Consider the following 26,185-nt stretch of genomic DNA (forward strand, 5'->3'; position numbering starts at 1 on the left):
TAGTTCAAACAACACTGGTGGGCAACAAAAACACTGGTAGACCCTAAACTGTCCTCCTTTGCACATCACGCTGAGTTTGATGAAACAGTTTGTGAAAGCTTTACCTCAGGAAGATCCCTGCTTCAATTACCTTTATACGAAATTCCCATCGATCACCCAAGAGAAACCAAAACAAGGTATTTTTGTTGGACCTCAAATTTGCAAACTGATGAGTGGACCACGAATTTGAGGAAACTATGAATAAAAGAGAAAAACAGGCATGCATTAGTTTCAGATCTGTTGTTGAGAAGTTCTTATGAATCAAAAAAGAATCCAGACTACAAGAATATAGTTGAAAATATGTTGGCAATCTTCAAGAAGCTGGGCTGCAAAATGAGTATTAAGGTACAATTTTTACACCCTCACATCTACCACTTCCCAGAAAATCTAGGAAGTGTTAGTGAAGAAAAGGGTGAGAGGTTTCACCAGAATATTAAAATCATGGAGATGAGGTACCAGGGGAGGTGGAATGTCAACAAGATGGATGTGTGAGTCTTGCTGGATTCTGAAGACGGACTGCAATAGGCCACCGTAGCCGAGTGGTCAAGCACTGGTGCATAAGTACATATGCCTTGAGTGACCCGGGTTCAAGAGCCCGTGACTGCTAAATACGGTGCTGTTTCTTGTATTATCTCTACCGTGGGGTCGTCCTGGAGTATAATCAGTAATTTTAATTTAAAATACAAGGATCTACAAGAAAATCAAGAAAGAGAAAGTTTGACTCATCGTAGATCAGTTTTTAAAATGACAGGTCTAATAGGTCTATGCTTTTGCTTCTGAGAAATTGTGAATTCCTGTGTGTAGTGCTGTACTCAAAACACTAAATAACAAAATGGCCGCCATATTGAATAGTGGTGTAATTTTTTTTGAAATTTATGTATGCCCGTTTATTATATTAGCATTAATTAAAGTATACATTGAAAAGACGTATAAAAGTTTTATATAAAATTTTTATTAATATAAAATGTATATTGATTAAAAACTTGGACTGCGAAAGATCTTACAAAGGTACCAATCCATCACATTTTATTAATTGTTCTTTTAGAAATAGTCATAAAATCTAACCGCAGGCAACAGGAAAAATCTTCAGCTCTGTCTAACACTTCCTTCAAGTCGCTCATCCTATAAAAAAGTCTACGAACGTTTTCTCAAACGTGTCTGAAAGCAATTGCTGCTGATATGTATACCTCCTGTTGTCCTCAACATGTCAGCCTAGCTATCCGTTTCCCCAAATTACAGCCTGTACATGACGTATACAGGGATGTCTGTCTTGCATGGATTCCATTGGATATCTGACAAAGTCTAGTTCAAGATTTGATCATTCTTCTCTTAGGATATATAAATAACTAGACTGCAGTGGACAGGTTTTGATGTAATTTTAAATTTGGATCTTTTATAAAGAGTGTTGATTCATGATGCATGTTTACTAAACATACACCATGAATCATTAACCACGGAAGAAAAGTGAAACATGTATTATATTTCACTTATGAAATCCTAGAAGAAATAACTAAGATTATATAAACTCTTCCACTTACAAACTTTGTAGAATTGCATTTTATTTCGCTCCTATTTACAGGGCCATTACGAAATCGTGGAATCAGCCTAACAGGAATAGCTTGGAACACGTATTGCATTTTACGAGTTGAGGTATTTTCAATGAAGTCGAAAAAAATAATATATAGTCGAATAATATATAAAACTCAGCAATTTCGGTCTACATGAATACCTCCATGTAGATCACAATTATTTAGGGATGGTGGGGCTCTCTTTTTTCACGGTTTAATTCAAAAAAATTACAGGGTCTTCCAGAAATAATTTTGTAATTAAAAATTTGTCTATCTAATTCTATTTAATATCATATATTCGAATTTCGAAAACTTTTTGAGTGATGCACAATGTCTTTGTAGATGCAGAAATCTATGGACTGAATAATATGTTTAAAAACCTTTAATATGGTTTTTGCAAGGTTATCAGAACGCTGTTTACGTCACGAATATCAACGCTCGTATTTGTATTCTGCTCATTTTGTGTCAACTTGGCCAAGGTTAGATACACTCGTTAAACTTCGTGGAATTACATATTATCCCCCCCTCGTTTATAAGGAACATCACTGAATGCCATTCTCAATTAAGAATCAAGGTTAGAAGCACGATTCTCCTGAAAACGTAAAGTTTGTTGGACACGAGTCAAACTGTAATCAAAGGAGTGAAACTGAAATAAAAGGCCTCGGTATTGCAGCTTTGGTAAGTAACAGGAAATACCTATTATCTTTGCGCAATGTTTCAATATTTTTGTCCGATATTTTAAATTAAAATACTTCAAAAAAGGGATGAAAATCTTGCCTATCTAGTGATTTATAGAACTGTTATATTCAACAGACTTTGCCTCACGTATTTCGAACGATGTGGTCAGATTGTAAAAATTTTATTGTAACAATATTTATTTATATTAGAAAGGTTTGTAGGCTTTCTTAAATTTAATTAAAATTGGACCAATAGAATTCTGGAACGTAATAAAAATTAAATGAACTGTGCCACTGTAGGTCAAACAATTTGATGACAGGGTTACGTCTATTGTCAAAGTTGCCTTTCAGGTATAATCATGTATAATATTGTTGGCGTAGGCCAATTTAAAGACAGAAGGGGTACACCTAAAGAGCCATTCTTCGAGAATCAAGTTCCAGAAGAGTGGGTCTTAAACGGAACCCTAAGGACAGCCATGTGAAAGTGTTGCTAGCCTGAAATAACATGGATGGTACGATTTACGAAATAATGCCTGGCGATCTGGTTCAGTTGTTTTGAACATTGAGCAGCACTGAAAAGAGGGAGCAGACTGTTCCACCATAGGGAGTCATATACCGCTGAAACGTCTACAGAAATGGCCACTATGTATTTGCAATTGCTTAATTTAATCGGAGAAAAGAGTTCCACCGAGGCCTGTTCAGTACTCCTACCAGTACGAAAAGCAAACTGATTCGAGGACAATAATGATCGTCCAGAAAACAAAGTATTGAGCGTTGTAACAATCAATCGCTCTAAAGTCTTACCAAAATTTTGTAGGAGAGCTATTGGACGATGTGCTTTAGTTGAAGTAGAGCCAGACATCTTGGGAATCAATTTAAGAAGAGCTTGCTTACAAATATCAGGAAAGGTCCCTTCCGCTAACCATTTATTTAACAGCGACTAAAGAACAGTGAGACAATGACTGTGGAACTTTTTTGATGTTGACACAGCACAATCTACTTCTGCTTGACAGGAAGGAGTTAAAGAAGTACAGCAGAAGTAATCATCATTTATGTCCTGATGAGCGGATGAGATTCTTGATCAGGAGTTGAGTCGCCTGTGGGGAGTAAGGCGTCCAGAATAGCACCAACAGCATCACGGCAAGTGATAGTTTTTGCTTCGTTGACCGTTACCGAGCGTCAGGGAGATGAAGCTCGTTCCTAGTGAGTTTATATCCAAGACCTCAAGGGTCTGTATTTCCAGATGCATGAAAAAAATTATGCCATGTCGCGGATTTCCTGTCACGAATAGCCTTGTCGGCCTGCCATTCACAGCTTGATAGGTTTCCTTGAGCTGTTGTACATTGGCAGGAGGCCAGCTTTGTCGATGTCGGTGGAAGGCGCGCGAACACGAAAAACACTTTGACGTAGAAGAGTCAGGTTATGATTCCACCCAAGTGTTGGATGTTGCTGTGTTTGGGTAAGGCGCCACGTGTGGTTTCCCACAACTGCGCCATCAGTACTCTTGTGTAGTGCCACAAATGCCACAAATGTGTGTGTGATATTTGGTCGTGTGTCGGGGGGGTTCCCTAGGCATTCGCCCATTTCCACCTAGTTTACCTTATTTGACAGATCAACTGTAAATTGAACCTGACAAGATAGGAATGAAATTATATTTCAAAACAAGAAAATTTTGACTAAAAAGTTATTTTAAATTAATAATCATATTTTTGAATAGGAAAGTATAAACAAGCGTTAAAGAAGTTTTTGTGACCGTAGTGTGTTGTTAGTGTCAGGTCACTTTGCCACCAGGCACGAGGAGCTGGACCTGTATCTACTTTTAAAAACTCTCGTGCAAAAGCACAAATCCCGCACCCGCCAGAGGAAGTGCAATACTGGTGGCGTGGTGAGTGCCAGCAGTCCTGCTCCCAGGTTGCCCAATCCTGGGAATCAGACAAAAAAAAAAAAACAGTGGTTCTTACTCTAATGGACACAGTTCCTGTAGAGTCGATGTCAGTCGGGATTAGAAACATTTAGGCTCAACATGGAAAGCACAGAAAGATCAATGCAATGACACATTGAATCATGCCAAACATGTAATATAGACAGACCCAACACCGTGAGCCAGGTCCGTCCCAGTAATTTCAGCATTTGCAGACAACAAGAAAACTCATACAGAACATCTAATTATAGTTCGTTTAGTGAAGACTGCATAAGAAAAGTCTTGAAAATCCTGGAAGCTCAATGCATCACTAACAAGAACATCCAAATTATCTTCCGTCAAATCTGGAACTGTACACATAAGCGTCTGTCTTTCCAAAGTGTAATGAATCCCGTTAAACAGCACACGTAACCATGACTCTTCTTCACAACAGGAACAAAACGGATCGTCTTCCAGACCTCGGCGAAATAACTTTGCTCGAAGTGAGCCATGCCCAGTCAACAAATAAGATGTACAAAATTTGTATACATTGTAGGGGAAAGCCAAGAAAAAATTGATTGATTTAGAAGTAGTAAAATCAGCAGCAGTTATAAATTTTTCTTGTTTCATCACTATGCTCATTTGCACTCGAATAGGCCCTGCAGACATCAATTAAACTATTCAAAATTTAAATTTTTCTATTTTAGTGTCATTAGTAGGATTTGTGATAATGTCCATGAAGTTAGTAATTAAACCCCTCTTTAATCTGTATATCATTCCACGGTATACAATATATAACTCTAATGGGATAGTTCTCGCAATTACCTGCAGAGCAACGGTGGAGCCAGCTCTTGGAGCCATGAGTACAGATAACAACATCAGTCTCTGCAGAGACATATTTTAGCTTAATTAAACCTTAGCCACAGCCTCAATTCAAACTCTAGCACCATAAGCTGCAATCGGTAGAAAAATGGTCTCATAATATAAAAATAATGTTCTTTTGTTTAATTCCCATTGACTTCGGGAAATCCTTACTATCGATGATGTAAATTTCCTAATCTTCTCATTAGTATGAGATACATGTTTCATAAATCCAAGTTTGTCATCATGTATAACACCAAGGTATTTAACATAAGAAACATAAGAGATTGAACGCCATATAACAACACTCTAGGTGGACGATGATAATGAAAATGATTTTTAAATACCATAAAATTGGTCTTTCTAGTGAGATCCTAAGTTTATTACGCTCTGCCCACCATACCAAATTGTCAAGTATCAGCTGTATACACTGCTCCAACTCAGACCGAGACCTCCAGACACATCGATGATAAGATCGTCTGCGTAAGCTGAAAAATTCGTCTCCTTGCTCAATCACCCACTGATCTAATACCGCATTCCAGAAATAAGGAGCCAAAACTGAACCCTGCGGACATCTCCGTGTAATTTGCTTACTATACACCAATGCTTAGAACAAACGTTAACTACTCTATTCCGGAAGTAAGATCTGATAACTTGATAGATATAATAGTAACAATTTTATAATCTTAGGGATTTCAGTAGACTCTCCCACCAGACAGAGTCAAAAGCACCTTCAAAATCTACGAACACTGTTAAAACATATTTGCTTGGAGACAACTTGATATAATTCAAAAGAGTAGTCATTGCATCCTCAGTAGAATGTCCTTTCTTAAATCCATACTGATGATTAGAACAAAGCCCGTTTTCCTCTAACATCACCAAAATTCTAGGAGCCAACAATCTTTCAAACAATTTTCCCAGATTTGCAAGAAGAGAAATCGGTCTATACGCTTTCGGATCACATTTTGGTTTACCAGGTTTATGCAGAATCTTCAGCAATGCTAATTTCCAAGAGATACGAAAATCTTTTTCAATAAACATTAATTAAAAATAGAGAGTAAAATCTGGGGAAAAAACTCAAAGAATTTAATCATTACTTGATTTGCAATCAGATCCAATCCAGGGCACTTTTTACGATTCAGTTTTGCAACTGCAACACCAAGTTCTACCAATGTGGAAAGCTCAACATTAAAGGAACCAATGTATTCTCTATTGTCCATTCGAATTTTAGCCTGATCACATGTCCAGGCTGGAAACATCCTCAGCAAATATATTACCTACTATACCTTCAACTGTGCTGCGCCAATCTCGCATTTCTCGTCCGTCCGACGTAACAGTATTGTAAATTTCTCCCGACAGCAATTTATTTCGGGAAAGCCTATAAATCAATCCCCAGGGGTCAGAATTCCCTACCTCTCTTACAAGGTTTCAGCTATTTTCAGTTATCGCTTTGTGATACTGTCTTCGCAAGTTTCTGCAGCTTTCCATTAATTGCTCAACATCTGCCACCGACAAATGTTTATTTCTCTAATACATTCTTCTAGCAAATTGCACCCTAGATCTCAACTGCGTCAAGGCCACCAAGGAACAGGTGTCTTTTTATTTTGTTTCCACTTGGTTGACTACTGCATCGCTTGCGATAAGTGACGCTCTATACGATGCACCATTTCTTGCGCATTGAAATCATTATACTTCGGAATTTCATCCTGATTATATATCACACTGAGATAGTTCTTAAATTTTCTTCAGTCAATCTTTTCCATAAAAAACCTTCTTCTGAAATCTCTTACACAGAAGGTGTCAGTAACAGAATCCAGGGCGACAGTAAAGAATATTGCATTATGGTCACTATTTATCATTTCAGGATGCACCTCACAATTTCATATGCATCTATCAAATCTATAGAATAACAAGGCCACATCAATATTAGCCTGACCATTTAAATTGGAGAAGGTGTATGGTTTATTGGTAAATTGCGAACACAAAGACTGTGTGACAGTATCAATTCCCCGAAGAGAATACCAAGTGCATCAGCACATCCACTGTTCCTAAGTGTGGACTTTGCATTCAGGTACGCTGCTATAACTAGATTTGTAATAGCAAATCTGCCACATATACCATCTAATTTGTGTAAAGCAAGGTGAACACCCTCTCAAGGAAGACAGTACATTGATACTAAATAAGTCGATAAGGCTCTAGAAGAAACAGAAACACAAACTGTGTTTGATGTACACTCATCAGTAATTGTAGTAATTACCAAATCATTATATACAATTATGGCCGATTTTGGAAGGGAATCAGTAGACGCGATAATCCTACATGTCGCCGGGTATCCTACACTTTATAAGCATGTCCTCCAATCTGTGAAGAGCAATAAGGCTCTTGAACACAAACCAAATCAAATCCTCTATCAGATACTGCAGTCCTTGTCTCTTCTGTAATCACCCTAGATCTCTGAGCGTTAATCTGTAAAAATTTTAAAGTTCCATTTTCTGAATTATGTTCCAAAGATAAACTTAATAAAGTTGTACTATTCATTAACAGTGCGCTTGTTTAGCAATTTAACTGCTCTAATGTACTCGGGGCACTTCCTGTCCCTTACGGAGTGATCACAATTTCTATTTCTTCTTTTGCAATTTACACACTGTGGCTGATCCGCTTTATTAGGACAATCAGCAAAAACATGTCCACAGTGGACACAGGATACTGTCGTATGTGAAAAACAATTCTGTGCAGAATGTCCGTACCCCAAACACCTAAAGAAAGTTCACAACCGTGAACTTTCTGAGCCTGTGAGAGCCAAAACCCAGAAATATTCTGTCATTCTGTAATAAGCATCTATACAGCTTTGACTTAATGACCCAATTTGTGACCTTGATACTTGATCCAGACCTAAATCTAAATGTAGTTCCATTATTTACCTCTTCTTCAGTAAATTCAAAATCTCTGAAATTTTCATTATAAATATCATCCAATATCTCATCTTTTTTATACTCTTTTGGAACTCCATAAATTGGGACAGTTGGAGACGTCAACCTGGGTTTCTCAATAGAGAGCCGAGCCTCCTTCAAACCTGAAATACGGATTATTCTGTCTGCATCCTCGGTACTCGTTGTCTCCAAAAGTACCCCTTTGTTCCTTAGAAGACGTATATTCCTAATCTTCGTATTTTTATATTTCTTCTTTATAATGTCTGTTATTGCAGTTCTGACATCCTGGCTAGATGCTAGGTCAGAATCCTCAGTAGGTCTAAATATTATAATTCTATTCGGATCAGTGATCCCTGTGGCTGGCCGAGAGCCCAAGGAGGTCCCTTCTCCTAAAAAGGAAAAATTCACTGAAGTCTGTCATTTTTCTTCTGACTGAAGTCTGTCTTTTTTCTTGTGACGCTGAAACCACGGCCGAGCCACTACCTCTGCAAAAGATCTAGAAGACATAGGATCAGCCTGTTTCTTGATGGTTTGATCAAAATGACCAGCTCGAATCAACCAAATGACCAGTTCAGCGCCACGAACCTTGAGTCTCTCCTTATCAATCAATAAAGCTGTGGTAACAGCTTCCAAGTTTGCCCACAGACTATGAATACGATTTGAAGCTAATTTAGTAACTTTGCTGGAATCAGCAGACATATATTCTTCCAATGCCTTTCTAATTTTAGCCACTGTGGCATAAACAGCTGAGGCCTCTAAGGACCTTCTCAGGTTCACAACCTCAGTGAAGGAAGAATTCTGAACTGTTTCTGAATGTGTAAAATGTATATTATCCTGTCCACCACCACAAGTATTGGACTGGACCAAGCTAATCTCAACATCCACCCCCTCTTCCTCAAGGACAGCAGGAGGATTTTTTGTTTCTCTTTAGCTCCTCCGCAGTCTTCCGCCACAGGAGGATTGCTATTTTTATCTTTGTCCCACGAGACACGGCTCTGGGAGTTTTAGGAATCTTTTTATCTTTCTTTATAGGTTCAGAAGCCCTCTGCTTCTTGGATAAGTCAAAAAACTCGGAACCAGAAGAATTATCATCTCCAGATTCATGCAAAATCCATTCTCACGCACTGTATCAATTTTAAATTGCTGAGTCAATAAGTAAAACAAAATCACAATTAATCAGCAATAACATACAATATCTGATTCTCTTCTTTCTGAAAAAGATTAAACTATATTTAAATCAATTCCTTCTTCTGTATTTCTTCCAATAGTTCTGAAGAAAAATGCTTACCAACACCCTGTAATAAAAATATAATCACTTCAATTATAAAACAGTATATATTCGACTCTCACATCGGGATGAAAATCTGCATAAGAGTTTTGGATTTTACAAATCAATGTTTTCAGATCTCCCCTCCTATTCACCAGTGGGAACTCAAAAAATTCAAGAAAATAAGTACTCCTTCATGCGACTCCCACACCAAAGATGACGTCCCCAGGACTAATAGGTAAAAAGATATTAATGTTTTAAGACTGAAATTCTTAGCCCAAAGGAGCCCACTATGTTATCCTCTGAGAAAAATTTCAAAAAGATGGCATCAATCACAAAAGCCTCCCTATGGCTAAATTTATGAATATTAATGATAATTCACACTATTTCACTAAAATATGATAATGAGATAGCGCTACTGACTGTTTGTATTGCTATGACTATCTTTAAAAATCAGAATTTCCAAGGTCGCCATTTTCTCCCATGTAAAGGCTATGAGCTAATGCTTTGCTCTTCTTCTTTATCTTCGCCTTCTTCCCACGTTTATATGGGGTCGGCATTTCCGTCCTTAATTCTTTTCCTCCATTCCTCCCTATCCTGGGCTTCCTCTCTCTTCCATCCTCTCTCTTTTAAATCCTCTGCCACTTTGTCCTTCCATCTCAGCTTAGGCCTCCCCCTCTTCCTCTTCCCTATCACCTCCAACTTTTCACACCTCTTCCCCACATACTCCTCGCTTCTTCGTTCCACATGTCCAAGCCACCTCAACATAGAATTCCTGCTTTCTCTATGGGAAAATTCACAACTGAATGATCCCATTGGCAAGCCTATGTTATACTGTATATATGTCTGTCTATGGTATGTAAATGCCGTGTGAGAAAAAATCTTCAAACAACGATATCTTGAAAATTCCACACCGCCAGCACGTGAAACTTATATGCTACAACTCGCCACACCTTGCTCTAACTGATACCCATATTTATCCACATGGGGACAGCAATAAACGCACTTAATAACCAAAACAGCAGGAGCACATTTTCAGTGCACTAATATAAAGCTGGAGGAGTCCACTAGTAGTGGCTATTTGGTGGCAGGGCCCCTAGTGGGATCCTACGTTGCCCGCGACCATCACTAGGAGCTAAGTCAGGTTGCCCATTATTTGGCTGGGACCCGCCAGGATCGCCTGAGCTTCCTGGGCGAAATACAAGTTTAAAAAAAGGAAGGAGAGAGCACAGGAGATAACTGTAGATATGGTCGCAATGAGGACGACAGAAGGTGGACCAACAGGGAAGACGGTCGGCCAAGCTGTGGCATAGTTGATATAATTTTGAGGGTAAAGTGCCACCGGTGGTTTCCCAGAACTGCACCGTTAGTACTAGGGCTTGCATAAAACCGAGAAATTTCAAAACCGAGTTTAACCGAAGTTTACTCTTAAAACCGGTTTTAAAACCGATTTTCTCAGACTTGGGGAAAATAATTAAACGCTTATAACACAGGTATTTATTTTATCTTGGGTAGATTGTACAAATCGTAATCAAATCTTTTAAACAAAATCTATAAAAAATAAAAAAATTAAAATGCTTCAAAAAAGTAACCAGCTTGAGAATATACAAAATTACAAATTGAATTCAAATCCTTTGTATAAAAACAATCTTCTCGTATAGTAAACAAAAAATAATAAGCCCTGTAATAATAATAATAAGCCCTATAATAATAATAAATAACTAAAAAATGAATAGCAAACACTTAGAAAACGGTACTCACCTTGTATAAAATTTTATTATATTTTTTCACCTTGTATAAAACGGTACTCACCTGCAATAAAATTTTGTTGGTAGATGGTGGTTAAATTTAGGTTGAAAGAGGCATTAAATAGAACTAAGGCGGGGAATGGGGTGAAAATATTTTAAACAGATTTTAAAATGAGCGCAAGGAAGTAGAAATGCAGATCTCCAATCCTTGGTTGTCATAAAGAGGTTAAAAGACGTAAATGAAAAAAAGAGAGAAGACAGGTGGTGCCAATAGTCGTTACGATGGACTTTCGTGAGTAAACCGTCATCAGTTGGCAAATGGAACAGAAGTGAGCGCGTGTTGTATTTAAAGTTAATCTAAACTCCCATGATGCTCTTTTTGACACGTGGGAACTTTAGCCGCGAGAGGTTCCAGGCCGGTGAAAGGTTGAAGGGAAGTTTAGCGTTAATAATGTTGAGATCAGAATGGTGCCGATACCATTCGATGGTGAGGGCTTCATATTGAAGAATTCTGTAGCTCGATCTAAGTTTAATAATAGTGATGGCAGAGTCAACAAGGGGGGGTGTGGTTGTGGGTTTGAGCTTGGGTTGTTAACTCAGTGCAGGATTGACTTGTCTTGAAACTGTTGAAGTGGTAGTATGCGCGGGTATTGGAAGTTGTGGAAGAACCGAATTTGGTGGTAGTGCTGCCGATGTAACAGGTGTCGCAGTTCGGTTGGCATTTTATGAGATATATTAAGTTATTGAGATCATTGATGGGATATTTGTGTGTATCTTTGTAAGAATTAAATAGGGAACCTAGTTTATTGTAAGTGGAGAAGGTGAGGGAGATGTCGGTATCTTTGAATGCACGTCGGAATTGTGCTGCGAGTTCACTATGGTAAGGGAGAACTATGCGAGTATTTGTCTTGTGACTGTGTCTGGTGGGGTTATTAATACTGTTTTTTACGGTGGATATTGTGTGTGTGTTGGATGAGTTGAGGGGTATAGCTCCTGGCTATGAATTTATCAGTAAGGTATTGAAGTTCATTGTGTAAATCGTTTTGTGAAGAGGTGAATTTGATAGCGTTGTAGATTTGGTTGTGTAGGACGGCTTTTTTGGTACTAAGGGGATGATGTGAAGTGAAATGTAGATATTTACCAGTATGCGTGTTTTTTCTGAAAATCTTGGTATTTAAATTTGTGTCTGTTGTATAAATAGTGAGGTTAAGAAAATTAATCTGGTTGTCCGTTGCGATTTCGAGGGTAATGTTTAGCCTGTCATGTATTGTATTGAATTTTAAAAAAAAGATTGTCTATGGTTGTTCTGTTGCCTATTATTAGGATATCATCGGGGGTAGCGGATGTATAATTTAATTTCAGAGGGGAAAGGTTGTAAAATTTGGTTTTCAATAGTGGCGAGATAAATTTCAGAAAGGGGGGCAGAAATGCCTAAACCCATTGGTAAACCAAATGTTTGTCGATAAATTTTATTGTCAAATCTTGTCAAAGATTTGACAATAAAATATTTTTATTTTTATTGTCAAATCTTTCAAAGCATTATAAAAATCTCAAATTTTTATAATGCTTATCAGATATTTCTCCAACAAATTACACTTACAAAAATGCTTATATCACAACGTCATCCCCAAATTCGCCCGCATTTTTCCCAAAACTAACTGTAAAAAATACCCACATATCATACACCGCACGTCTATCGCGATCATACGTGAAGAACTTAAGAAAAGATTTAACAAAAAACACCAACTTTTAAACTGTATACACCAATTACGATTCTTGCTCAAAAGAAACATGCCACCGGACGCCTGGATTGAATATATTAATAGAATAGAATCTTTAATTGCAGCAATGATAGACATACAATTAGTCCCGTCACGGCATGGTGGTGCCAGGGGTTAACAAAACATATTTACAAAAGAGATACACATGAGAAAAAAAGATAAATCAGATTATTAACAAAGCACAGTTTTACATTTTCAGTTCGACGAGGAAACCCTTCCTGTATTTTTTATTATTGACCACTTCTTGGAGGTCCCCGTCGATGGCTTGCAGTGAGGGCAGCATTTGCTTTGGCAGGAATCTGTCGGTTAGTACTAGCCGGTTACGGTTTGCTAGCAGCTGTGCTGAAGACCGGAGATAAGGGGGAGGAATGCGCCAAGAGCAGTGATCCCAGAAGTTCGGCTCTGTAATTTTACCGGTGGCCATCTTGATGGTGAACAGCAGCCTTCTTTCTGCGATGTAGGACCGGAGCCTGCGTAGTTGAAGAGCTTCTGCTAACTGCGTTGATCTGGGAGCTGGGGGAAGGTGGAGTTTGCTGTTGGCCCATTTTAGAAGCCGAATTCGGCAGAGAATATTCTTTTGATGTTGGATTCGGCGGCCGAGGCCCATATCTCTGAAGCATACAGTATTGTCGGGTAAAGGATTGATACGATGTATCTTTTTACCAGTTGTGGGTCGGTGGTGTGGAGCAGCTGTTGTTTGGCGACCCAGCGTAGTGAATTCAGCCTCGACTGTATGAGATTTATGTGATCGTTGAAAGATAGTTTGGAGTCGAAGACGACCCCCAGATCTTTGTGTGTTTGAACACTTGGAACTGAGGAGCCGTTAAGCACAGGCTCCAACGTTGTTGGGCTGCCCTTTAGAGAGTAAGTTATTTGTGCTGATTTTAGGTGGTTGATTTGGAGGTTGAAGGTATTGAGGTAGTCAGCCATGTCCTGCAGTTTGCTAGTGATTTGCTCAGTGATTTCGGCTGCCGAGTTGGATGGCGATATTTTAGTAAGGAGCTTGATATCGTCAGCATATGTGATCCAATTGCACTTATTGGTCACAAATGGCACCATGATTGCTGAGAAGAGAATGCCAGACAGGACCCCCCTTGAGGTACACCGGCAGTTATGTGGCGCGTGAAGGTCTTTGTTCCGATCTTTAGAACAAGGGTCCTCTTCGATAGGAGAGATTCTAGGAACCAGAGAACATCGCCGCGAAAACCACAACAATATACATATCAACGCCACCATCCAACACATAGTACAAAAACACACCAAAAAATGGAACACACTCACATCTAAACCCCCCCCCCCCAAAAATCTCCATCATTAACCTCTCCTCAAAATCCTTCACCCCTTCCGAACTCTCCGGCCTAGAATTTGGCTTCAATTTTGCCATCAAAGAACAACACTATCCAATAAAAGATTGTATAATCGAACTCCAGTCTAAACTCGATCAACATCCCGATAAGTGGCTACTTATACACCAGTCTAATAGGATAATAAATTCTAAACTCACATCTCTCCCTAACATAAAAAAACAACAACTCCTGGATTTACAAAGACTAAGCAAAACCCCAAATATCATCACCCAAAAAGCTGACAAAGGAGACACAATCGTTATCCTGGACAAGAACACCTACACAGAAAAAATGGAGTTAATTTTAGCCGACCAAGATACATATACAAATGACAGCAACCACAACATTACAAAACTTAAAAATAAGCTTGACACAATTCTCATAAAACTCAGACAGAACAAAGAAATCAACCTTTTACATTACAACAGATAGGTATTCGCAACAACATTCTGCCCCACATGTTCGGAATAACCAAGTTACACAAACCTGGCCACCCACTAAGACCTATCGTTTCTTTTAGTAAATCAGCTTTTGTTAATTTATCCACCTTCCTTGTCAAAATTATATCCCCGCTCACTCGATTCTCTATATTCAAAATTAATAATACCAACCAAGCATTCCAAAAAATCAGCAACACCACCATATCCGACGGAGACGTATTAGCTTCTCTTGACGTCATATCCCTATACACTAATGTGCATATTCCTTTCACCCTGCAAGCATTACGCGTACTTCTAACAGCTGATGACACTTTAACGAAACGAACCTCTCTTTCAGTTGACCATATCCTTGAACTTACCACTCTTTTACTAGACTAGATATTTTAGATTCAACAATAAAATTTATCGACAAACATTTGGTTTACCAATGGGTTTAGGCATTTCTGCCCCCCTTTCTGAAATTTATCTCGCCACTATTGAAAACCAAATTTTACAACCTTTCCCCTCTGAAATTATACATCCGCTACCCCCGATGATATCCTAATAATAGGCAACAGAACAACCATAGACAATCTTTTTTTAAAATTCAATACAATACATGACAGGCTAAACCTTACCCTCGAAATCGCAACGGACAACCAGATTAATTTTCTTAACCTCACTATTTATACAACAGACACAAATTTAAATACCAAGATTTTCAGAAAAAATACGCACACCGGTAAATACCTACATTTCACTTCACATCATTCCCTTAGTACCAAAAAAGCCGTCCTACACAACCAAATCTACAACGCTATCAAATTCACCTCTTCACAAAACGATTTACACAATGAACTTCAATACCTTACTGATAAATTCATAGCCAGGAGCTATCCCCCTCAACTCATCCAACACACAATATCCACTGTAAAAAACAGTATTAGTAACCCCACCAGACACAGTCACAAGACAAATACTCTCATAGTTCTCCCTTACCATAGTGAACTCTCAGCACAATTCCGACGTGCATTCAAAGATACCGACATCTCCCTCACCTTCTCCACTTACAATAAACTAGGTTCCCTATTTAATTCTTACAAAGATACACACAAATATCCCATCAATGATCTCAATAACTTACTTAATATACCTCATAAAATGCCAACCGAACTGCGACACCTGTTACATCGGCAGCACAACCAAATTCTGTTCCTCTACAACTTCCAATACCCGCGCATACTACCACTTCAACAGTGTCAAGACAAGTCAATCCTGCACTGAGTTAACAACCCAAGCTCAAACCCACAACCACACCCCTCTTGTTGACTCTGCCATCACTATTATTAAACTTAGATCGAGCTACAGAATTCTTCAATATGAGACCCTCACCATCGAATGGTATCGACACCATTCTGATCTCAACATTATTAACGCTAAACTTCCCTTCAACCTTTCACCGGCCTGGAACCTCTCGCGGCTAAAGTTCCCACGTGTCAAAAAGAGCATCATGGGAGTTTAGATTAACTTTAAATACAACAGGCGCTCACTTCTCTTCCATTTGCCAACTGATGACGGTTTACTCACGAAAGTCCATCGTAACGACTATTGGCACCACCTGTGTTCTCTCTTTTTTTCATTTACGTCTTTTAACCTCTTTATGACAACCAAGGATTGGAGATCTGCATTTCTACTTCCTTGCGCTCATTTTAAAATCTGTTTAAAATATTTTCACCCCATTCCCCGCCTTAGTTCTGTTTAATGCCTCTTTCAACCTAAATTTAACCATCATCTACCAACAAAATTTTATTGCACATTTATACAAGGTGAGTACCGTTTTCTAAGCATTTGCTATTCATTTTTTAGTCAGATTTATCGCGGTATAATATAACGATACTATAATTTCACTATTGTAATAATAAATAAATAAAAATAATATGAAAAAAACAGCTTCGGGAAATTACTTTACTATTTATTGCTCAGTTTTTTTCTGAAAATCATCCTTTAAAAAACACAGTATATTAAGCATTTTTCCTGATAGACTTGACCTCATTTTTGTGTTAAAGAGACCAGTGATCGAAAACACTCTCTCAGATTGGCACTTGTTGGTTTAATGGTCAGCAGTGCTCTATAAACTTTCTCCAGCTTTTCACTTCTACTGCTAGTTGCCTCCAAAATTTTAAATTCTTTGCTGATTTCCAATTCACTCGGATATTTTGAAGGCTCTTCAGTTAATCTGTTTATTACACTATCATACTCTCGCATGAGTGTATCTCCAACATCGGAATTGGATGATTCTTTGTTTTCTTTTAAAAGAACAGTTCGTTTATTTTCAGTTTCTTCATTCAACGTTAAGACTCCTTCGGAATGTTTTGCAAATAATCTCTGATAAATCTCTTCAGCATGCTTTTTCAAACTTGCTTACTTTTAAAATCAAAAGTTCTTGAACCTGAATCTTCTTTCCTAAACTTTTTGGGGTTGTGTAGATAACTCAGGAAAGCCACATTTTTTCAATTTCGTCTTGCATTGTAATGCTGCAAAAGGCTTTGGTGAAACTTTAAAGCAAATGGGTTTTCTGCTGTATCAAGATTATCAAGCAGTAATTCTATTGAAGACTCTGCTTTAAGTAAGTCTGTATCTTCTGAGGTTATAGCCTTCAGAATCATTTCAACTGGTCGCAAAGTTTCACGTAGCAATTCAAGTGTTTTCCAGTCATCGTCAGACACAGATTCAGTTGACAGTACTGCACATAGAGCATTTTGAATGCAATTTTCCAATTTCAAAAATCTCTCAATCATATAGAATGTGCTATCCCATCTAGTCTTGCAATCTAATATAAGTTTATATTCTTTCCCATTAAATTTTGCTTTAACAAAATTTTAACGAAATTTTGTAATGTCGTTTTTGGTAGGCGATTTTCCAAAAAGCTTGCAAATTTTTCTGAGTTTGTTAATAGTTCGTGCAATATTGGCCATTGGATTGAAGAAATCAATGAGCTCATCGGTAAAGTCGGTTTGATAAAGCATGCCTTGTTGGCTTTCTTCAACTTCTTCATCATCACTACTTTCTTCATTATTTTCATTTTCTTCATTGTCTTTGGGAGACTCAGACACTGTGGCGCCATAATTGATTGCTTTTTCATAAAGTACATCTATAACTGACAGATGTATACAATGGGCTATACATTGTTGATGATTAGGCGTTGATGATGATTTGCCAAACTTAATCATCATTGCTGCTCCATCGGTGGTGCAGGCAACAATATCCTCATCCAAGTTCAAACCAAATTCCTTCAAGTGTCCATTCACAATTCGCTCAGTTCTTCTGCTATCAAGTGAGCCATTAATCTCAATAAGACCTAACGACCAATGATTGTCTTTTGACTGCACATTTATATTCATATACCTTTTATTTTGTATAGATGTATATTCGTCTAGAGTCAATGAATACCGTGCACCAAAACCAATGAATTTTTGAAATGCTGAATGAGTTCTTCTTTCTTAGTTTTATAATAATTCAGAACCATATTTTTAATTCCATTCACTGAGGCTGGTGGTAATTTATCGTATTTATTTCTCTGAAGGTGAAGGCTTGATTGTATAAACTCACTATTGGCAATTGAATTAAAAGAAAATCCATCTAAAGCAGCTAATTTTGAAATCTCTTCTTCCATAGATTTTTTAACGATAAAGTTTTCTAATGTTCTTACCATTTTTACGGAAGGTTCACTGTTATCTTGTTTAATGTCAATCTGATGCATTTTCTTTAAATGCAACATCAAAGATGATGTAGATCCTCCAGACGACTTCATTATCTTCTGACATTTCGAACATTGTGCTTCATCTTTGCTTTTTCGAGCAAAATAATTCCATACATTTGATTTCATCTTAGACATATTAAGAGTAATAAATATTAAGTAGTAGGAATTTATATCACCGGCAATTTTAAATAAAAGTACTGAAGATAACAAAGGCACAATACTATGCGTCACTCCCGCAAGCACTGAATGAAGAGTCTAAACGAGGCAAGTTTCAAAACTTTCACGAAAGAAATTTTTTATTTATTTACTCGCAATTTTTTCCCCCAATTAAATCTATTGTATTTTCAAAATTACATAAAACCTAAATTTGGTGAAGCTGCTTTTTGGAGAATATTTGATCGCAAATTTAATATTAATAAAGAAGCAAAAAACTGTCTACGATTGAAATTTTATGCAATATTCAACGAATCTGTTTCTAGTGAGTAACCATCAATAAGGCGCGTTCCATAACTTGCCTGGCGAACAAGATAGATGGAACGGAGAAATGTTGAGCATTTTCTTTTACGCTACCGCTCCGACTCACTCAGTCGTAAATGAGTACACCTGCATCGTGCCATGATACAGGTGGGAAGATAAAAGGTACCCCTCCTAGATTGGGGCCACTTGCCCATGAGATTCGTATCTAAACATAAAAATAAAATAAAATAAAATAAAAAATATGTTTAAAGCAGTTGAACGATCCAGACAAACGAACAAACAAAAGAAAATGTGCCTAACAAAAAACTATATTCGAGGGCTAACTAAGAAAATATTCGAATCTGGTTTTTGAAGCTCGGTTTCGGGTTTAGCAACTCAATATAAAAACCGATTTAACCGGTTTTATAAAACCGGTTTGCAAGCCCTAGTTAGTACTCTTGTGAAGATTACAGACTCTGTCGATTCCAGAAGTGTCTTTTGTGTCGTGTTGTGTGGTGGTATGTTGTTCTGTTCTTCTGGCACTTTTCCGCAAGGTCCCTGTTGGGGCCCCACGTTACCGTCCACAGCTAACGGGGAGGCGACTAAGTCGGTATGGATTATTCTTTGGCTAGCCTCTACCAGGCTCCCCTGAGCTTGGTAGAGGCTAAGATAGAGGCCAAGTGAAAAAAAAAAAATTATTAGAAAAGAGCTCAGGGAATATAGTACAGGAAGGTCAGAATGGGGGGAGTAAAGTACAGGTGGACCATAGAGTAGAGACCATGCTGTGACAGATAAGTGGAGGTTTTTACCTCCTCAGTGGTAGAATCCGTCAAGGAAGTTGCTCTCAGATATTTGGTTCAGGGAATTGCGGTGACAAACGTTTTCATTATGAAGACGATTTGCCTCTTCAAATGGTAGAACAAGCCTAATCAGGTGGAGCTGTTGAGCCATAAGCATGGTGCCTTATTGGGAAAAAAGCGAAGTTTCTCCGATAGCCATTTAACCTGCCAAAATTCCGAGAACCAGATTCGCAGCGTATTGCTGGATAGTTCGCTGCACTACTGAAGTTTTCCGTACTGTGTGGAGATATCCTTTACAAGGAGAAATTATATTTTTGGGAGACTGCGAAGCTTCGCGAACCGTGACCGCAGAGTACCATAGTATGGTTTCAGCAAGAGAACTTGAGATACATGGAAAGAAATAATGCGCATCAGCTGTTGACTTAGAAGGCGAGTAGCAATACATTTATATTGCATTTCGTGCCAGAGCCTATTAGAAATTCAGCTTTAATCCATCGAAGAACAAGCCCATTAAAATTCGTATAAAATGGTAACCCGACCATACTACAGTTCATTAGTAAATAAAATAAAGATCATATTTCGAAACATGTCATAATTTTGGTTTTCCTTTTATTCCAAATTGGAACCTTTAAAAAAAATTGACAGTAAAGTCTGTTATTGAATATAATACTTAAATTAATGTAGTTTACCTAACTGGTTGCCAAGATACGCAGTGGCAATTTTTTGATAAAAGAAGGCGGTGTTTTGGTACATTTGCCTTTCAAAATAGCAGTAAATTGAGCTAATGATTGTGGGAACATTGCAATGGTCCAAACTCCAAATTCCACTTCATCCTAAAGGTGTTCACCGGGGTTAAGGACGACGCTCCAGGCAGGCCTTTTGCGTGTCCACTTATTCGACGTAAATTATTACAGTCCGTTCCGTATGACATAGTGAATTGTTACTGAAACAGAAAAGGGTCCTTACGAGACGAGAACTGGTAAATTTAGTCTACTATTGACACGAAAAGGGTCCTGCCCATTCTGCTGCCACAGTGCAAAAAGAGCAGAATTGTTCAAAATGTCAGTGTACCACATAATATTCATTTTTCCAAGGTCCAGTCCAAGCTCCAACCACGAGAAATAACCTCAGTAGTTTCAATTCGCCAAACCCAAGTACGTCATCAGATTTAAACGAAGCATTTAAAATTGGAAGCCCACAGATGGCGTGCGGATATCTGAAGTTTATTGTAGGGCTCTGAAATTGCCAACTTTCACAGATTAACGAGCTTAATTAAACCTACATGAAAATAATAATAAATGGTGATACCGAAAGAGATACACTAATATAAGATTTAAAATAAAACTTATACTTAATTTAAATTGAAATAATTACTTCATTTTAATTAATTTCCATTAATATAAAATTTTAAATAAAAACTTAACTAATACGAGCCTTCATAAATGTTGATGGTCATGAAATCACGTATTTTAGCGAAAGGTGAATCACGTGAAAACACTGAATACATTTCTTACTTTAATAGCACTAGCTTTTTAAATTAATGAGCATGCGTCAATTATTTGCTATATATTCAATGGCAGCCATTTTGTGACTGGCACAGAATCACTTTGTTCTGTTTAATTACGACTACATTGCATATCGATACTGTAGGAATTGCACGAACCAATGCTGAACCTTTGATTAAGAAATCTCAGCAAAAAATTGATCCATTCATCTGATGGATGCTGTTTATCACTCCCGATTGATGCGACCACAAAAACTGGATATTGCGAGGTCATTTTTTTTTATTAAAACTGCTTACAATTAAATAACACGTATTTATCTCTTTTCTCTTTCCTCGTTGTGGTCTCAAACACTGTTATTTGTTGAGGAAAAGTTTGCTGGTTTTTCCATTATTCTTAAGCCAAGTATAAAAGAAAGTACATTATTCCCAAGTTATGCACAAATTACGGAAAAACAGTGTGAGGGGAAACCAAAATCTTAACTAATAATACTATAAATACCACGATGCATCTATTAACCCTTCCCTTCGAATTAACTTAAAAATGAACGCGCCTAACACATATCATCGTTATTAAAACAGGAGTCTATATACTGAGTGGCCACTTTATTAGGTTCACCTGCTTTTGAATCGTGAAATGGAACGCTCATTCAATAGCAGCAGAGTGTGTTCGCACCACGCGATATAAATCAGGAGTGTAGATAAATTTAAATAAAATTTAACAATATTTAAAAATAATTAAATTTAAAAAATTATATTATATTAACGGCTTCAAAGCCTACCTTATATCTTTAAGCGTATTATGTCTGTCGAAGTGTGTTTATGGGCCGATTTGTATGGTGGTGGTGTGGGCTGAAAAATCCAGAATAACTGATGAGCGAACGCTGTTCTCAGCCTTAGGTAGGCTAGCTGCAGCCTCTATTGAAGAAGACTAGAAATTTGTCCAGTCGTCATGGCAGGTTCTTGGTTAGGATCAGATGATGTTGTGTACAACTTTATATCGTCCGCAGAAAAAGACAGAAAAGAAGAAAGAACTGTTGTGATGCAAGGGAAGGTTCAAGAGCAGCAGCAACAAACAGGTAGTGGAAAAGGACGCCTACATGAGATACTCCTCTAACGACCAGGCATTTATATTGACAGATTTCGTGGGTAACTAGAAGGCTCTAGGTTTCAGAATTGCCTCCAAAATTCGTAATGCAACCTGTAATGTTGAAATAATTCTCCAAGATATATAAAGTATTTAAGTATCAATATTGACAAGGTCATAGGCTGTTTTCACCTCGAAGAAGAAGAAGACGACATCAAGCACCACTCGGTAGCTCGGAGTCCTCTGTATTCTTGTAACTGTGCCAAGCAGATTGGTACTTGTAGGCCTATCTTCAATTACTGTGTGGAGATGGATAGGCCTGTGCTTAAGCATGTTCTGTTTGCGCAGGTATAGCAATAGTAATGATATACGATGCAAGCAAGCATGTACAGCATCAGCAGAAAAAAAAAAAACTCTTTTCACCTATCCATTCACTCCAAAAGTTTGTCCAGTTCTTCCTTGAATCCATTTATGCTATTAACTTCCATAACGACAGATGGAAGTTTGTTCCAGCAATCAACCATCCGCTGGCTAAAGGCAAATAGCGGCATATCCATTCTGCAACTGTCTTTCCTCAATTTGAATTTATTTCCCCTCAAGTGCGTAATCTGAGCAAAGGAAAGAATCCATCAGCATTGGACTTGCCCAAACCGTTCAAGGCCTTATACACCTCAATCAGATCACCTGGCAGGTGCTTAGTCTCCAGACGCTGCGTTTTGCAGAACTTAAGTCTTTCTTGATAAGAGCAGCCCTTTTTTCCCATGACCAATCTCATTACCCTTCTTTGTACTCGTAAGTGGATTGTTAGTGTGCCAAGGAGATTGGTACTTGTAGGCCTGTCGTCAATTACTGTGTGGAGGTGGGAAGGCCTGTGGTTGAAACAATGTTCTCTTAGTGCAGGTTGGATGACTTTCTGAAAAAGTTCCAGGAATCTGCACTGTCGCGATGGCTCTAAAGTCGTTGGGGCCCTTAAGATGCTCACATTTTGGTATTGGACACACATAGCATTTGTTCCAAATTGTGAGAGAATAACACAAACTGGTGACCATTGGTTAAAAATATGCGGCAGAATATCCGCAATGCAGAAGCTGCAAAGTTAAAAAAATTAATCACGGAAATTCGTCCGGACTTACTACTGACTTTAGAGGTGGCATCTTTATGATCTCAATTAGTTGGTCTCTGGCGATAGTAAAATCAATGAGTACTGATTTGGTCGTGGTGGCTGCTATTGAAAGGCTGACTGATTAAGCTGCTTACTGGGCTGATCTAAGGACGAACAATTGTGCGCGGTCCAGGTAAGGTCTTCTCTACCATTGTAAAATGCTTTCAAGTAAACGAGTACAATCTTTTTCATTGTCGCATCCTCTCAAGAATCAGTTTCGCGTGAACCGTTCATTTTTACTTGAAAAACAAAGCTCTTTCCATTTTAGATGATGAATTCTCCTTCAGCATTAGTCCTTTTTCATCATCAGTGAGCCTTCTCTTTGCGAAGAAAAGCAAGTTTGATGTTAATATTAAGCCATGGGATGTTCTCGATGTGATCCGAACTCCTCAGCCAGGGTTTTTTTGTCTCAGTTTGTCATCTAAGCAGGATAGATCTTTCTCCAGACGGATGGTATACAGATTCGATCCTGCCTGTTAAACTACGTAAGGCGTTTTTAAAAAACTTGTCAAGGAATCAAGGTTGACAGTGGAAAGGCAGGAAATCACCTTGACAGTGTCCAAAATCGCGCTTCACAGACTCTGAATGAAAAATTCAAAGCAGGTAAAGCGCCCAGAGTCGCATTGTTCCTGTTGTCATATTTTCGCCAGTTAAGAATGCTTTCAAGCGAAGAACAAGAAAAAACAAAGGATGATGTGGGAAATTTAATAGAAATATTTTAATGTAACGAAGAATTCCGAACCGCTCGGGTATATCAAGAAATTTTTGCGAGGAAAGTCAAGGAATGGCCACCGCATATCCCCAACCCAGATAAAGGGTGAGGGTTGGCGCCAGGGAAGGCATCTGGCCATAAAAATTTCATGCCAAAATAGTAAATACGGTGACCTCATATAATGGGAAAAAGGCGAAGACAAAAAAAAAAAAACGTACTCGTATATGAATACAGTACTCCTCTTTGGGATCTCGTGTTAGTTGCAATATAACATTTTTCTTCCTGATTTCTTTTCCTTGTCATGTCCTTGTAAACTGAGAGAAAGACATTTCACGAAATGTGACATTTCATGAATGGGTATTCTTCATAGTTTTCTATCAGAAAGTTCATTTCAAAGTTTAATACTTGCTGATTAACAAGCTTACCAAAATCAGTTGTCTTCATGGTGTATAACTAGATTTTTTTTATATATTGTTATTGATGGCAACAAGAGAAACAACATTATTAAAATTCTGAACAGGCCATCTTCATTCTCGGTGGCGGCACGTGTTCAGACTGTTTTGAAAGAGAGAACGGGAATTATAGAAGCCAATTCAGAAGAACAGTGCCCATGGAAGTATCAGTAGAAACGGCATGCAGCAGAAACAGTGCGTCTATGAGACAGCGAGTGGAGAGACTCTGTTAGAGATGAATCATTAATTAACCTAACTGCCCTCTTCTGAATGGAATCAAGAAGCCTGAGAGAGGTTTTGGGGGCACCACCCCAGATGTGGAAACAATATTCCATGGCAGGGCGGATTTGCGATTTATACAGAGTGAGCAGCTGTTTGAAAGAAAAGTAACGCCGAGAGCGAAAGAGAAAACCAAGTTTTTTAGATGCAGAGGAAGCAACATTTGTAATGTGCTTGTGCCAAGAGAGATTAGAAGTCAGGGTAATCCCCAAAAGAGATATATCATTTTGCCTAGAAATCGGAGTGTCACTAAAGATAAGCATAGGAGCAGAAGAATCCTTTTTGCGAGATATAAGACAAGACTGAGTTTTAGAAGGGTTGAAATCAACTAAGCTGTCTTCGCCCCACTGGAGAATTACCTGAAGATCGGCATTTAAGGAATTGGTAGCAGATTTTCGAGAAGTTGAAGCAGATTGAGCAGGAGAAGGTTTCTCAAAATGGAAAGTGGAATGCAATGTGCTATCATCGCCAAAATTATGGATAGGATTTCCAGTCAATGGAAGAAGGTCATTGATATACAAGAGAAAAAGAGTGGGGAAAAGAACTGAACTTGGGGGAAACCAGTATTAGTGGAGAAGTAAGAAGACAGAGAGCAATCTACCAAACCCCCTCAGTGAGCGATCAGAGATAAAACTGGATAACCAATTACAAAAACAGCTAATGAATATGTGATGGTCCCCTGCACCTAGGCATTTCTGCCTTGTGCAATTTACGTCCTTAACTTTTACCTACTTGTATTACGTATTATTCAAATTTCTTTTTTCATTTTAATTATGTGTAAGTTGGGTTGTATCCAACCTACGTATGATTGAATTGAAAAACGCGCCCGCTTGTACTCTTATACATTATACCTCATAGTGATTCCTCTTACCTAGCCTGTAAATTTCGCACCATCCTGCACATTGCCATCTCGGTGTGATCGCGCAGTTTCTAGTGGTTAATAAACTGATAATAATAATAAAGACTTTTCGGCTTCCTTCTTATATGTTGGTTATTTTTTGCTCGCATCTTCCCCATCCTCCCTATTTGGTGGTCACGGGCGCCAACCCCGGTCTAATCAAGAAGCGTGTGCTACGCACCGCTGCTCCTCCCCACCTGGCTACGGAGGCGCCTATTCATAGACGAGTACAATTAAGAGAAATCTTTGCTAAGAAAAACAGCAAGGGCCTCTTTACTTATATAAACTCTAAAAGGAAGGGAATGAATATGATTGGTCCACTTGATATCGATGGTTCGACTGTTGATGATCCTGCTCAGATAGCAAACAAACTGAATGAGTATTTTGCATCTGCGTTCACACATGAGGAGTTATTAAGGAAAGAGAATGATTCCAGATGTTTATCAAATAGTAACAGGGTGCTTAATGATTTTGTAATAACTGAGAGCAAAGTGGAGGAGAAATTGTTGAAGTTAAACATAAGAAAAGAACCTGGGGTGGAT

General features: G+C 38.2%; 1 protein-coding gene across 1 annotated transcript in view; it reads left to right on the forward strand.

Annotated features, from left to right (window-relative positions):
- The first annotated feature begins 2,182 nt into the window (after positions 1 to 2,182).
- LOC150091695 (very long chain fatty acid elongase 2-like) overlaps positions 2,183 to 26,185 on the forward strand; it is a 90,024-nt gene continuing 66,021 nt past the window's right edge. Inside the window, exon 1 of the mRNA XM_090376465.1 lies at positions 2,183 to 2,285. The gene's annotated coding sequence lies outside the window, so the exon portion shown is untranslated. The remainder of the gene's footprint in view (positions 2,286 to 26,185) is intronic.

This window comes from Mastigoproctus giganteus, chromosome 1 (assembly GCF_048544385.1).
Source record: "Mastigoproctus giganteus isolate SK-2022 chromosome 1, ASM4854438v1, whole genome shotgun sequence".
NCBI lineage: Eukaryota > Metazoa > Arthropoda > Arachnida > Uropygi > Thelyphonidae > Mastigoproctus > Mastigoproctus giganteus.